Genomic DNA, 16,175 nt, shown 5'->3' with positions numbered 1-16,175 from the left:
TGTCAGGCTGCCTCAGGGTAGCTGTGGCTACAACATAGCTTCCTACCATCAGTGTGAGAATGTGTGTATGAATGGCTGAATGACTGACATGTAGTGCAAGCTTTGGATTTTAGAGTCCTCTGACTTGATCAAGTGCTACACAAGTTCAGGCCATTTACATTTTTCTTTTTCTAAAGCACAATGTTTATCAACATTTATATTGAATTTTATGTTTGAGATGCAAGTAAAACAGTTCATTTGTTAAAATAATCCCTTTTTTTTTAAAGGTTTTGTTGGCTCTAGTGGCCTTTATCTGGTTTGACAGGAAGGAGAGTTGTAAGGGAGGGGGAAGACATGCGGCAAATGTCGCCAGGCCGGGAATCGGGCCTGTGACCACCAGCATGGGGACTGGGGTCTCTGTGCGTGGGCTGTGCTTTGCCCCTGCGCCACCACAGCACCCCAAAATAATAATATTTGAATAGGGATTAGGACAAACAGAGTAAGCAAGGTGTCGTTTGAGGCAAAAAAAAAAAAAAATTAATAAAAAATTTCTCAAATTGAGCAGAGCATCAAGTGGAAGGACCAGACGTTTTTCATGGTTAGGTACAGACCTATTCAGAAAGTAATTTTCACAACAAAAGTGCAGAAGTGTAAGGAATGAACATTTTGGTAACGGCTTAGAAAAATAAAATGTCAGGATGATATATGGCTGAATCAGAAGCAGTATAGCAACACGGAGCATTTTTGGGATGTATTGTCCAATGCTCCGTGGAGCTTTTGTGCAGCTCCTTGCCACTCAGTAAATCAATACTTGTATAACCCGACAGCCTGCAGGGCCTAGAGGGCCTAAATGGTAGCTTTATAGAGCAGCACTTTAAATGTTTCACCCAAACACACCGCAGGCATGACAAAGTCTGACAATGGCTTAGATTGGGTTTTCCCTAACTTTTCTTTGGAGAGCTGCAGCAAAACACTACAGGAGTCTTATTCATTTAACTCCAAGCCAACATCACATTATTATTGGAAGATGACAATAAGTCAGTGAATTTTGATCTGACGAGAGCTGAAAGCTTTAAACCTTCACTCTGTTGCAGAAACAGAATACATTAAGGTAACGGGGACCAAAAATAAACTAATTTTAATATCCGACAATTTGGCTAAATACAAGACAGATTTTTCAAATGATCTCATTTAGTAATGGATAAAGCTGTACGTTAAAATATGATTCCCCACTTTGTTCAATTCTGAATTTACGATGATGTACCACTCTTTCTGAAGAGTTTTGTTCACTTTCACAGGCTTTAGACTCAAGAAACCACTGAAATAGATGACAAATCAAAAAGCAACACATCATACCTTGACCTAAGGAGTTCAAAAATGCATTTAGACTTCACAATTTTACTCAAACAAAGCCAAAAACTTATGATAGAGATCATTTTTAGATGTAAATCAATAGCACAGTTAGCATCGCAAAGAGGGTATTTCCACATTCTGTACATATTCTGTGGAATAAAGAGTCTCAAAGCTTAAAAAAAAGCAGCAAAGAAACTTTGTGTAATCCAGCCAGTTTTTCTGTTACCCCTTGTTTCTAGTCCAAAATGTTAGAATTTTCTCCTCAGCTTTTAATTCTGTCACATTAACTCTGAAAAGAGTTTGGGTGGTCTAAAGTCGTCTAAATCTGTTGGCAATAACAACAGAATTTCTTCTGTTTTTTTTTTTTTTTGGTTTTGTCTCATCTAAGCCCAACTGCAGAGTCATTTGTATATTTCTTTACAGGAGAAAGAAATAAGCCCAACTGCAGAGTCATTTGTATATTTCTTTACAGGAGCTTGTATGTTGTGTTTTATTTCACTTTTGCTACATAAAATGAAAAAAGAGGATCATTGCCTTGGGAAAAGCTGGAGATGATCTTAGAAAAAATGATCACACGAGAGCGAAAATAGCCCCTTAACATTAGATCGTGATTAATGTATGTCGGATCCATCCAACATTAAATGGGTTTTTGTTTTATTAATTAAACTTCCTGGATTAGCTCATTAACATTTATTATTGCCAGTCATTTTTCATCTAAAGTTTAATCCAATACCCAGTGACTAAATAAATTACATGCTAATAATGTCCAAGGGAACTTAGAAAGAGGGAAAAAAAAAAAAAAACTCAGTTTGTAGTTTAAAAAAAAGTTAGGAGTCATTGCATTTGTTTATGGATGTCAGTGCATCAGAGTTACAAAGAAACATGCAAAATACAACAGTTTTGATTGCAAAAAAAAAAAATTTAAACTGCAATTGATTACATTAAAACATTTAATGTGTTAAAATTAATGTAACTAGTTGAAATTAACATGTTAAAGTCTGGGCCCTAATTTTTACTCAAGTGAAATGTCACCATTCAAGAAATTACTCAACAGTGGAAAACTATTTTTAAAAATGCTACTAAAGTATTAACTAAATATAACGTCTGATCAAATATATATGTCTGTTATATAGATAAATTGTAAAGTTATGTGCTAATCCTAGAATTTTAAAAGACTAGCATTAAAAAATACAACATAAATGCAAGAAAAAATATTTTTCCAAATAAATGTTCCTCAGTGTAAAATATATGTATGTAATACTTACAGTAGGTAATATTAAGCTAAAATATGTAGTATTTGGTGCATGTTAATTTGATTTCCAGCAGACAGAAAATAACAGAACACATTTTGCTCTTCATTCAGTGAAGTTGCATACAGTCAGTAGAATATCCAGAAATTAGCTCAAATCAGAGTACTGATCATTTACAATAACATTATTCAAGTGAAAGTATGGTCTAGTAAAACTACTCCTAGAAACAGTTTTTTTTTCCCCAAAAAAGTTACTGTAAATGTAACTAGCTACTTCGTACCTCAGAGAAAGCATTCTCCTGCGTCACAGCCTCCTCTGTCGTCTGTAGGGACACGTAGCTGGTCTCCCTCCCAGATTTTTACCAGGTTTGACTCTTCTCTCTTCAAAATTAGCACCTGAGATGAGAAAAGAGTAGAATTTTCAGGGCAATGTGGCTGGGAAAGGTGCTGGAAAAGGTTCTCAAAGCAGTAAAAGTACATTTCAGAGTTGAAGGCTTAACTTTGGCTCCATTTGCACAGAAACTACAGCACCATCTAGTGGCCTGGCATGACAACTACAGATACCTCGAGGCGTCTTGCCGTCAAAACGTCTTTGCAGGCAGCGGTTTGTGTAAACGTAGTTTGTGATTATATCAACCCACCTAAAGTATGAAAGTTGATACTTCTACATGTTTTAATCCGTATTTGCTGCGTTAGCGCTGTTTCCATGTAAAAACAAATACCGGTCCTGAAGATGCAGGAAGAATTAACGCACAGCATAATGGGTTGTAGGAATAAGGTGGATAACGCCTTGAAAAAAATCTTTTTTTTTAAATAAAACACTTTGTGATGAGAAAAAAATAAATATATATAATAAATAAGTTCTTATGTAGAAGCTGGTATGGATGAGAAAGCAACTAATGGGTACACGACAAGGATCAAAATATGCAAATTAACCTGGAGCTGTATCGGAGCATAACAGGAACAAAAACAGGAAATGTTTATATTCATAACAGAAGTTGACATTTCACAAAATATGCTTAATTTCTTCATGTTTGGACCAAGATAAAAGGCTTTTCAAGATATGCTTGGCATCATTAAAAACTGTGTGCTTCCAGCCTGACTCACATTTTTGTCACAACTGTGGCAGCCGTATTGACTTCAGCTGCATTTGTGTATATATATTTCTTTTGAAACCCACTTGAGTTCAAGTAGATGTGGAGGAAAAAAACAGAAGGAATGAACGTGTGCATTTAGATCGTCAAGATTATTTATTTAAAATAAATAAAAACACACATACATGTAGCTTGGTGTGAGAAATATGTAAAGTGAAATACAAACACGGAATCAGATTTAATTTGAAAGCAAATGTGCAGCACTGCACATGCAACTCTTTCCTTGCTCCCCACAGGCAGATCTGTTCACGGTTCTTCCTAATTATCGTGTTCACCATCACTCATCCGTTCCTTCACTTTGAAGTGCTGCTCTTGCTCTCCTCCAGATCACTCTTTTTCCCCTTCTTCACTTCTCCTCACTTCGTTGTCGCCACTGTCCCCCACTCAGCCAAGCATTTGGCGTACTTGACCTAGTTGCATTTGTGCTCATCACGCTGTAGTACAGTATACCCTGCAGGCAGCGGTAAACAAACCAGATGTTTATTTGTGGGAGCTAACACTGCTAGTGCTGGAACACAGATGGTGTTCTCCATCAGCAGGCTGAGGAGCAGATGGGATACAAGTTCAATAGTCTCGTTTTACCAGTGCTTTTCTTATTCGCTGCACATTTAACACCAGAGGCAGCAAAATGTCAAAATGTTGGTAGATGCTTTTCCCTTGACTGTGTAATTGTGTAAATTGCTAACAATTACACTCTTGGAGTAATTCTTATAGGACGGCGACTTCTGTGAAGGTTCAGATCTTTCAACGCTTCTCCTTTTGTGGAAAATAGCCCCAACGTTGGTTCACTGGGTTCCCAAAGGTTTTGGATTTGGGTTTTGCAACCTTTCACCAGACTGATGTCAGCGACTTTGTTTTGCAACTACAGTATTCTCAGATTTCTGTTTGTGGAACATGCTGTGTGTGAGCAAGTATTAAGTGTCACAAGCTGAGAGTTTTTTGGCATGGCGTTGATGGGACCTATGTCAAAGAAATTTAGGTATACAATAAAGGAACTTACATTGGTGTGTTTAACTTCAAGTCAAATATCTAACAGAAAACCTTGGTGGATCTGAATTTACAGATTTTTTTCTCTACACTGATGTTAGGTTTAATAACCAGAGGGACATTTCCTTGTGGACTATTGTCACAAATTTGCATCAAACCACTCCACAGCCAAAGTGGTGTATGAGTAGCACTAATGCCAGTTGTTTGGTTTTTACATGTTTGTTTTCTGATATGATTAAGTTTTTCCTTTTCAGTTCATTCATTTGTGCTTAGTTTCTTGTTTTTGGGTTCTAGTTGTGCATTTTAGTTAATTCTCTACTGTTAGACTAGTTTTAACCTCCCTTTGTGTTTTCAGTGGTAGTCAGCCTCGTTCCCTCAGTTCCCCTGCTCAGTCATCTCTCGTAGATGTTTAACATTCCCCTGATTATTGATTACACGTCCTGTGCATTTAAGCTCACTGGTTTCCATAGTTCGCTACTGGTCTCTTCCGTTGTTTCTAGCCTGTAATTTCTCCTTAGTCCTAACCTGTGTTTTCGTTCTGCTTCAAACACACAACTTCCAACGTTTGATGCATATTCAGCACATACCAAGGATCAAGTTGGAAGTAATTAGCTGCCATCTAGTGGCTGAAATCCAATTATCCATTATTTAGCTAACTTGCATACCAAATACTAAATATGCATCTTCTGTACATTTTCCACTTAAGATTATAAAACAGAATTTCCTCATCTCTTTGCATAATTGTATATAAACCAAAGCAGAAGGGAGAAAACATAAAAAAGATTAAAGTTTTCCCCCCTGTAACCCAAAATAAATTTTTGTGCTTAATTTTGTCCTAATTTTTTTTTGTAACCTTTTCATTTGGTGCCAGGAATGAACACATAGACAGTCACCTTACCTCTAGCTGATGTTCTGAGCAAACCCAAAATGACATAACACTGCTGACATTTCCCTGAGGTACCAGGTGGTGGACACAGTCAGTGTTTTAACTAGGCGTCTGGACCGCCTGACCTCTTGTACGCCTTTCGGTTTGTGTCCTGCGGAATCATTACCACCGCCGCCCGAGTCAGCACTTGTGCTAAAGGGAAGAGGTTAATAACTCTCCTCTCACCATCGCATGTTTACACAACACAGACATGTGTTGAAAGGCCCCCGTTGAGCCACCTGAAGGGCACGATGTAATACAGCTTGACTGACAGATGGCATTTGGAAGGGCCACCCAGGGAGGGCAGGGGGAGGATATGTGCAGCGGTCAGCGTAAAGGACGGGAGGCGATGAATCACAAAACACACGCCGCTAACAACGCCGACACAAACACACCGAGACATGTGGCAGCATGCTAATGCTCATATTTAATAAGTCAACAATTAGCAACATTTTAGCTCCACGCTCTTACCGCCAGTGCCCTAATGAGAAGTTTTTTTAGAAGATAATTGAAGACTTCACATGAGGACACGCCAAGTGTGACTAAGCATGTCTGAGTGCATGGTTTTCATTGAACTGGAAGCAAGTCCGTCTGAGACTGGCGACTTCTTTGCAATAGTTTAATTAAGAAAATGTAACAAACTTTTTAATATGCAGCACTAATCGGCAACGCCGAGGGGGAGCCGAATCAGGAAACCGTTCACGCGCGATTAGCGCCATCTAAGTGTGAGCAGATCGCACGAGAAACGAACAGATATGGCTCAACTTAACCCCTCTTCTCACTGCTTATTAATGTGATTACCCAACTTGTTCTGCAAACGTTGGTGTCCCTTCATATATTTGCAAGACAACTGGCAAAATATGTGGATAATTTGTTGCTGGATACAACAGTGAATTTATTTATTTATTTTTTAGCAAATTCTTTGGAAAACAGCTCATGCTCAGTCAAACTGGCTGAAGAAAGAAATTATCACCCATTTTCAAGTCAAATGCAACTTGCAACATGTAACTTAAATTGGCAGGTTTGATTCCAGCTGGATTCCATCCAGCGGCAATTAGGTGCAGCATTTAGAGGAGCACCAGATGATTCCATCATTGCAAACGGTAAGCTTCAGGTAACAACGACCTTAAAACTCACCTTGTGTCAGTCGGTTCCTGGTCGATCACCTCTTCCTGGTTCCAATTCCTCGTCACCTCCTGCATCTCTGACGGTCCCTCTGGATTCCTTCCTCCAGTTTCCTCCTGGGAATGTGTAAACGATAACCGTTTGGGTTCAGTTTTAACATCTGCTCAGTCTAAAGTGACAAAACCACAATGGCGTATCAGGGCCATTGCATATAGAAAAGAAGAGGAGTAAAGTTCTGCAAAACACTTTTAGATTAATCTCAGAAACTGTAGAAAAACAAGAAATTTTCTTGAGCTTCAAAAGTCAAAGACTTGTGAGAAAAAAAAATGGATAAGCTTTGAGATCACAGAAATTTTCTAATAAAGAAAAAAGACTGAGTTTCAGAGCTTGAAAAATTTCGACTTTTAAAGAGTAAAAAAAAAAGTTTAAAAATTTTACTTCTGAAACTCAAATTATTTTTTTCTCAGAAAATTTCTGAGATTCATCTCAAAATTTAAGTATTTTCTAGCAAATGGTCACCTTTTCAAGCTCTGAGTTTTTTATTGGGAATTTACTCCTTCCTGCTTCTATCTACAACGGCCCTAATATGTCATCATACAAAACTCAAACTTATATGTAAATCCATTCCAGCAATGACATTTATAAAGCTTTTATTGCAAAACCTTGTTAGAAAAATTCCTGTCTACATAAGCCTTTAAAATGCTTTGTAAACAAAGTGTACATGTAGTCTTTATGGACAGAAATCTGCAAAAGTGGTTTTCAATTTTGAGTCATCACCTGATTTGAGAACATAAATGATGACAGAAAAAAGAAGGCATCTTCTATGAGACATTCAAGCTTTAAAATTATAGAAGTATTGCATTTGGACCAGAAACAAAAAAAGACATAATTGTGACTAGCAAAAAAATAAAAACAGAATGATTCATACATAAGGCCTTAAGCCCACCAGAAACTAATTCTGCCTAATCTGGCCCACACACATGCGAGGGAAGAAAACAGCCTAATGACTTTCCAAAGTAAAGACGGTGTGCGAGGAGAAAGGTGGGACAGAGACGAGACAGACTGTGGCCGAGATCTGAGGGAAATCTGTAAGGTGGAAGGGCGCGATAAGGAAAAGAGGACAGACGGACTGACCACAGTGACTGGATATCAGTTTTAGGAGCGTGCAGGAGGAGCTCAGGGAGATTGTAACGTGAATTCACCATCAGCCTCTCAACTTCCATAAACACCTGCCAGGGCGCCAACACGGGTATGGAAAAAAAAGACATGCTTGATGTCAATGTTAGCAAAAAGAATAGTTGAGACACAGAAGATGTCATTTGGTAACTTTTTAGATATTCATAAATATTTTTTCAATCAAGTTTAAACATCTAACAATTTGCTAAAGTCCAAGTTGTAAACCTAAAAGAAATGGGTGGAGGTAAACATTACTGGATTGGACGTCACGTGACTCATCGGGCTCAACTTATGCACCATTGCATTGAGTCATATGAACTGTGTGATGCTGTGATAGCTCTGGTGAAGCCAAGAATAAGTACATTGTCCAAAAAAAAACAAAAACAAAGCAAGCAAAAAAAACAAAAAAAAAAAACCATCTTTCTACCACTTCCTATGATTATCTTTGTGGTTTGCACCAGTAGTAACATACAGATATTGATCCCGCAACGTGTGATCTGAAAAAATAAATAAAAATTTCCATTACAGTTTTTTTACTACGGCTGAAAAACTCATATTAGTGACCAAAAAAAAACAAACAAAAAAAAAAGAAGAGTTTTTTCAAAATTGGAGCGTCTCCGTTCAGCAAATTTATTCTTGTAGCTTCAATTTGCACAATTTTATGGTTCATGGAAACCCAGCTTGTGTTCTTGTAATCTGCTTGACAGATCAATTTGAGGTGCTAATCTTTTTAAGAAGGCTTTATGGATTAGATATCCATACAGGTTCTGCCATGTGAAATGTGTGGAATCCTACTGGGACTTTGGCCAAACAGAAATAGTTAAAATTTTACTTGAATCTCTAAAAATCTATTTTCCAAACCAGAACAAATGTTCTTTTCATTAACTCTTCAGAACACCACCGAAAAAAAAAAAAAAAAAAACAGGCAGAAGCATCTTGACGCTTCAATTTGTGTCAAGATTTTTTTTAATTAATGTTAAAAATATGGGCATGAAAAATGATGAAATGAGCTTAAAATGTTACCTTTGATTCCTACAGCCAATTAGTGTAGTTTTTCAGCAGGAAGCAGAGTTGGGACCCTCAGATGATGTTATGCATAATATATTGGGAATAAAATGTGTCAGCTCTGAACTGCTTTGATGTGTCTTTACGTTCAGTCTGAGCCACGATGCAGAAAAAAAAAAATCAAGATCTTATGTAGACGCCAGTTTTAATATCAAACTGGTTTAATATGATTTTTCTCAAACGGTGTTCAACTACAACACACAACTAAACAGTTGAGCACTATAGTAAAATGGTTTACTAGCAAATGTTGCTAAAATAATTTACATTTTCCCTAAACATATCATGTATCCTTAGAAGATTTGTGAGAAGTTGATGCACTCTTTTATCACCGCAACTCTAGACTTATCTCCCCAATCGCCCAGGTTCGTAGACTATAAAGAGAAAATTACAAATTTATAATCATATTGGAGCTAAAAAATGATCGTTTATATAATTATTTTTATTTCTAAAAAACAAGAAAAAGGAGGGCGCATGCGCCAACGTGTATGCAGCCTGTTGCAGTTGCTCCTGCTCGTAGTAATCGATTTCTTTGACCGTTGCAAATAAATTTATTTACCAATTATTAATATTCAATTTATTTAGTCAAGTTTAAATTACATATCACACATATATATTTTTCATAATTTTAATATTGCTCAGATTAGCAAATATTACTAATTTTTAACACCTTGGACGGAGTAGCTTGTCAACAAATAAGCAGTTTCCCCCTAGGACAGAAATAAATTCCATTTTGACTCATTCTGCTCAGATTATATTGAATTTGTTAGTTTTGTCAAAAAATAAATTACAAAAACCACTTCAAATTATAAGCAGGCCTTGTAACGCCACCGCCGTTCAACAGAAGCTCGTTTTAAAAAATCCTGACCCATCTCTGTCATATTTCAAATGTAAAAAAAAAGGGCAGCCAGGAGACGGTTGTTCCTGCGGCTGGATTCTGACGGATGATAATCTGAAGGACGGTTACATGCTGGAGGGCCGTGAGAATCGGTTCCGCCTTCAGCGTATTGTTGTGTCTCTTCTCCTCTGCGTTTCAGTCGCGTGCTTCACGAAACCTTCATATTGCCTCCACTTACAAAGCGCTTGTCGACACAAAAACAGGCAAATGAAGAAAGGATGGAACTTAAACCTTAAATTGTTGAGATTTTGCTTTTGTGAATTAAGATTTTTTTTTTTGAAAATGTAAAATTAAATCAATTTGTGGGAGAAGAAAAACAAAACATTCCACTTAACAGGTCACATTACCACATATTTAAGTGGGTGATGTATAATCGATGACACTGTTGGAAACCCGACAAGTGAACCGATACGACAGATCAGAGCCATATAGAGAGACATACAGACATATCAGAGAAATATGTGATGGGTATCGATTTAAATCAGGGTCAGAGGAGAATATGAGACGGGAACAGACAGACGTTCTTCAGCTGGGAGCCATGGGTAATCCTGAAGGGGAAGTGGGGACGACTTCCCACAGTACGGTACGTTCGCATGTTTCTTACATAAGCAACACTTTGGAAGAAGGATTTCTGCATCATGGCTTTGCAATGTGTGTGTGGCAGGAGCTCCGGCCAGATTAGGTTAATCAAAAACATGGACATTTTATTGCTTTTGTAAATTTTCTAGGCTTTAAAACCAATTTCAAAAATTTAAATCTTGATGGAAAATATTTAATTGTTTCAAGAAAAATATAGAAATGTTAAGAGGGGAAAAAAACTGTTTTGTGATTGAAATGAAAATGTTTCGAATAAAGTGGAGGTAATTATTTTTGAAGACGAAATGCTGAAACTGTGGTGTTCTTCCCAAGCAGTGTGCGTCTATCTATTATGCTAAAGGAGAAAACATATATATTTGCTGTAAACACTCGTCACGCCTAATCACATTCCTCTAGGGGGCGCTGAGGTGTATTATGCACCATATCACAACACAAAGTTGCTGTGAACTTCAACTCGATGTCAGAGTTGCTGTAGTTCATCCATTTTCCCCCTCTGTGCACCAGCCAGGTCCGTTTACCAGTTTCAGGACCCAACTAACAATACCTTGAGAAAAAATGAGATCTGGTTAAATATAAAACAGGCTTTAATGCCAAAAATGATAAAATGTTACACATCATCCAAATGTAACAGATACAGAGTGACGTTCACTGTCCAGCGCTGGGCTCCACTCAGCTCACCTTAGGGTGAAACCAAGTGAGGCAACGATTGTAGCTCAAGTTCAGCTTTATTTTCTCCTCATTCTGCTCCCTCTCCCAAGGTGTTGGCCTGCCTTAGTTTAAATGTGTGACTGTCGCCAGTCTTAAATGTTACGGTTATGTCAGCATGCAGCCATGTGAGCAGATAAAACGGATAGAGAAAAGACAAAGAGTCCTTTTGTCCATAACAGTGAGTGGAACTCCTGATCAATTTCTTGTGACTTTATAGACAAGAAATGTTACAAGAGTCAAAGTTTCTTTTATGAAGGACATTTTAGTTCTATTAGTCTTTGTTTTTCACAATGTAGCATCAGGTTTTTTTTCTATTTTTTGTATTTGTTTGTCCTTAGCTTGATGTTTGTTAGCCCGTTAGCTCCTCTTTACACCAAGCAAACTTTTAGCCACATAAAACAGTTTTTTTTCCCCCCTCAATTGGCGCAACTACATACGACGTCGCGGTAAGTTTTTTAATGACTTATTTCATGAATCAACTTATTCACAGAAAATTTTAATTGTTTCTTATTTAAAGGAAACAACGTAATTGCAAAATTGCGTTGTTTCCTGACATTAACAGAATATCAACAAAGTTTTTCACACTTTGGTAATGGAAACGCAGTTTGTGTTTGCTTATCAATTTGAGCACAAAAACAATGTAAAACTACAGCTGCAACACAGCCGGTAGAACTAGTAACATGAGACCAGATAAAATTTTGCCTCTCCTTAGGCAGTAATCTGAGTCAGCCGCTGATTCAGATTGGAATAGAGGGCTGGGAATCCGGCCAAATCAATATTTATGGGAGACGAACAATCAGACACAGACAGCAGGTTTTCTTAAAATATGTTTCCAGAAACCATTATTTGCATAAAACACAAACAGGGTACAGTTTGAATGTTAAATGTAACTGAAAATGAATCCTCAATGTCTCAAGTCTGATCAGTCAGAGGTAAGTGTCACAAGCACACCCAAAAGGAAAGATTTGAAATTATTATTCCTGTGACCTTTTTAAGTACATTTTATATTTCATTTTCTCCATTTGGGTTCAAACTTCCATGATGAATGTAAATGAGCCGAGGGGAAACCGATATGTGATGATTTTCAGACTTCATAGAAATTTAACAGGTCATTTGGGAGCACTGGCTAGTTCCTGGAAACTGCACATACCAGTAGCCTCAGGCTCCCCAGGTAGTGACGATTGGGTTAATCTTTGGTTTTATTTTTAAGCTAAAATAACCAACAATATAAATTCAAAAGTAAACAAAAGGAAGAAAGGTTGTAATATGGTTCGATTTCTTGACTGACGCACAGTATAATCTTACAGTAAGCAGGGGGCCTGAGTCGTGGAAAGGAATTAATTTCCTCACACATGCAGGCAGAAATATGCAAGTGCAGTGAGTCACAGTGAGCGGATGAGTCAAAATTCTCACAACAGGAAGTGTAAATGCCGAGCAGTCACCATCTAAGCCGTTATTAATTCTGGAGCACGCCGCCGCCAGCTTTCCACTCACCTGTCATCTGATCAACAGCTCCTCACAAGACTGTGAGGGATTTACACCCAACGGTTCAAGGTTAGAAGAAGGGGGCAACATTTCTTTCAGATACACACTTTCTGAAGCTTTTAGTGTCGTTCAATGAAACAATGAAGAATTTTGACTGTTGCTTGTGAGGTCTATGCATAAAAGCCCTGAAAAGGAGAATAATTGAGTAAATGAGCCACAGATGTGTTCTTTTCTCCAGCATGCATTGGCTGAGTTATTGTAACTTATACAGACACACTGCATGTTATCGTTTACATCCATCACCGCGTTACTGGCATAGAGGAATCCCGCTAACAAATGAAACCTGTAGCTGTAGGTATTAAAAAGTTAGCGCAGTACGACAATGAACTGACTCAATGAGCTGACACAAGTAATTAAACAACAGTTGGTACTGAACGTCATTGTAACTATGCCGTTTGAGCTTAGTGTTCTGGGTTTGATGAAAGACATTACATCAAACATTTAACATTTTATTTTTCTTTTGCTTAAAGTGATAAGGACGAGTGGTTTACCCAGGGGAGAAAGCACAGGCCAGCAACTGGCTTTCTCAAAGAGCGTCTACGCAACATAAGGAGGAGGCAAAGTCCTTGGAAGAAGACGCTTTCAGCACGGGTGGAAGCTGAATCAAAAAGATTAATTTTGCCTGGTACTAGCACATAGACTTGTTTCTAAACCCTTTTGTTTTGAGCAGCAATCTTAGCTCTTATAATTTCTGTAAGTGACATTACATTGTTGGTTTTAATTTTCAACCATGTTGATGGCTGTTTCAAAGCTTTTTTTGTTTTTGATGTAAAATATCCTAAATCATGTGTCCAGGTTTGGGACTTTCTTCAAACTGTCATCTATGAAATCCCAGGAAATGAATCGTGTCTAATAAAATTACTGAGGGCCCAGTTATCTGCAATGGAAGGGTGAATGCTGTTCATAAACAATCCTTTAACCTTCTGACTTCAAAGTCTTTCCTGTTACCATTTTACTAAAGTACTGATTTAGTTACTTGTTAAATGGCAGAATTTTTTAGTATGCTTCCTGTCAAAGTGTTTTGATGACATTATTTCTTCATCTGTATAAGAAATAATACATCAAGTTCCAATCAGTACTCTAAGTACTGCTATAGATACTTGTTAAATTATTTTTTTTTACATGTTTACAAATGGATTGAAGCAAGGGAGCTGTTTTAATCAATTGTACAATTTTTTGACTTTTACATGTCTGCTTTAAAACTTCCACATGTTTTGTTGACAACTTGTGACAACAGCTAAAACCAAAATCTGCTCACAGTGAGCAGTTTTTTTTTTGCCAATGTTTGCCATGTTGCAACGTGTCTACATACATTTAACAATGAAACTTTAAACGACAGCATGGTTTCCTAATGAACCAAATTACACAAATATTACAGTAACCAATAACTTATCTTGTGTGCAAAGGTTGCCCTGCAGCTGGAATACACAGTATAATGCTACATTCACCAACAAGGGTTAGCATTGTCTGCTACGGCTAACTGGCTAAACTTCATCTATTAACAAGAATAATGTATGTAAATATCAATAACAAAATGTATTCAAGAACCTTGTAATAGTTACAACATTACGGATAAGTTTTTGTGTGAACTCATACCTGAAAAGGGGAATAATTGAAGTAAGGAGCCACGGACACGTTCGTTCTTCTGCTGCAATGTGAACTGACTGGGGAAGAAGAAGACCCATGCTAGCTCACAGCCATATGTCATCTTTCAATTACAGGTAAGGGAACTATTACAAATCATAAAAAAAATGTAAACTAACCTTTTAGGGCGTGCTGCTCCAGGTCCTGTTGGAATTTGCTCTAAGTGGAAAATGTGTTTTAGAAATATGCTGTCATATCTGCCAGGCTGTTTGCAGATTGTGTGCTTCAGTGTGCAGCTCTCAGGTGCTTCTCTCCTGCAGGCTTCCTGTCAGGCTTGTTACCCACAGGTGCAGCACATCAGACTGATTAGATGACTGGCATAAAAGGAGCATCAGAGCCTGAAGAAGGCTTCGGTTTGTTCTTAGACAGAGCGGTAAACTGGCTCCCTGTGGCTCTTCTTTTCGTTGTTAACTTTTGACTTTTGCATATGCCTTCCTCAGGTCAGCTCTGCAGCATTATCTCCTCCAAAATATTAATAATGTGTTATCATGACACAAGACATGTCTATTTTTTGAATATGTACAAAAAATATATAGCATAAAGCATGTCAGAACTCTTATTTTACATATGCCTATTAAAATCCCCACCCCTTAACTGTCTCTACGCAATCTTACATTTATTATGTATAATCTGTACAGATAACTAAACATGCATAGTTAAAGGTGCAGAATATAACTGTTATAAAAAAAATATTTTTGACTGTGCCATGATAGTATGGTATATTATCTGTGCAAAAAAACAAAAAAAAAAAGGGAAATTACGCTGCTCGTCGCCCTTTGCTAGCAGAGCCTGTTGTGTGCTCAGGCTAGTTAGCAGAGCTACTGGTGACGGCAGATAAATGTTTTTCTGTAACAGCAGCTCCAGGAGGAGAAAATCTGCCATACTCCAGGCATCGTGCCAGTCATTTTAAGAATGCTTATTGATCCCCCGAAAAAACGGCAAAGACCCGGGCATTATCATCAATCAATAAAATCCTCCCAGGCCGAACTTGAAAAGTGGACGTTATGATGCTAACACTTAGCTTTCATCAACAACTCATAGGCGGAAGTGAAAGCGCTGCGCAACACAAGTAATAACCCGGCCAGAACACGGTGCACTAAATATAAATTTAGGCATTTAAATTTTCCTCCAGGAATTTTAATAATCTAGGTACTCAAATCATTCGAGGAATCGTTTCAGCCCTAGTGCCGGAGTTAACTTCAACCGAATTGAGACCTGCCAGAGGTTGTTTCTTGGTCCATATCAGAGTTCAATTGCACATTCATACCTCCCCAAATGAACCAGACTTTCTCAGCAAACGGACCGGAGTTCCATTAAAGCATACTAAACAGGGCTGGTGTGAATGTGCCCTAAGTTAGTGTTATATCTTCCTCTTTGCTGACCATGTCTATCGCAGTGAGTTCTTTGTGGAGATGTTCACTTTAGAGTGATCTGGAATAGCTTTGAAAGCCCACCAACTTCAACAAAGCTGTGCTGGACGTTATTTTATAAAACCATAATTTAGCATAAAAACCCAACATAATGAAATGTCTTTTCATTCTCTCCTGCTGTTCTGGCAGACAGAGCGTGCCCAGAGACTGTCAGGAAGCTGTCAGTCAAACAAATGGAAGACTGTGTTGTTTGCATGAGAGAGTAAATAAGATTGTCTGCACAATGGAACGTGTTCTCGTGCAGCTCCACTGCGGACACATTCAACAAAATCTCGTCCAGCTTGATGTTGCGTTCGGCTGCCATGGAAACAGCCGTACTTGCTCCACTCATGACTGATATTGA

General features: G+C 37.9%; 1 long non-coding RNA gene across 2 annotated transcripts; it reads right to left on the bottom strand.

Annotated features, from left to right (window-relative positions):
• Nucleotides 1-2,830: 2,830 nt before the first annotated feature.
• On the bottom strand, nucleotides 2,831-14,886 carry LOC103130607 (uncharacterized). 2 transcript variants are annotated; one of them, XR_001660316.1, is made up of 4 exons: nucleotides 14,522-14,886; nucleotides 14,355-14,422; nucleotides 6,785-6,888; nucleotides 2,831-2,977 (listed from the first exon to the last, which is right to left on the bottom strand). It is a non-coding gene; the product is annotated as an uncharacterized LOC103130607 (long non-coding RNA). The 2 variants fall into 2 exon arrangements; XR_001660317.1 differs by lacking the exons at nucleotides 2,831-2,977; nucleotides 6,785-6,888 and adding an exon at nucleotides 10,889-11,049 and having other exon boundaries at nucleotides 14,522-14,864.
• Nucleotides 14,887-16,175: the final 1,289 nt, after the last annotated feature.

This window comes from Poecilia formosa, unplaced genomic scaffold (assembly GCF_000485575.1).
Source record: "Poecilia formosa unplaced genomic scaffold, Poecilia_formosa-5.1.2 Scaffold652, whole genome shotgun sequence".
Lineage (NCBI taxonomy): Eukaryota > Metazoa > Chordata > Actinopteri > Cyprinodontiformes > Poeciliidae > Poecilia > Poecilia formosa.
The sequence above is the reverse complement of the archived record's forward strand: the minus strand, read 5'-3'. Positions and strand labels throughout refer to the sequence as shown.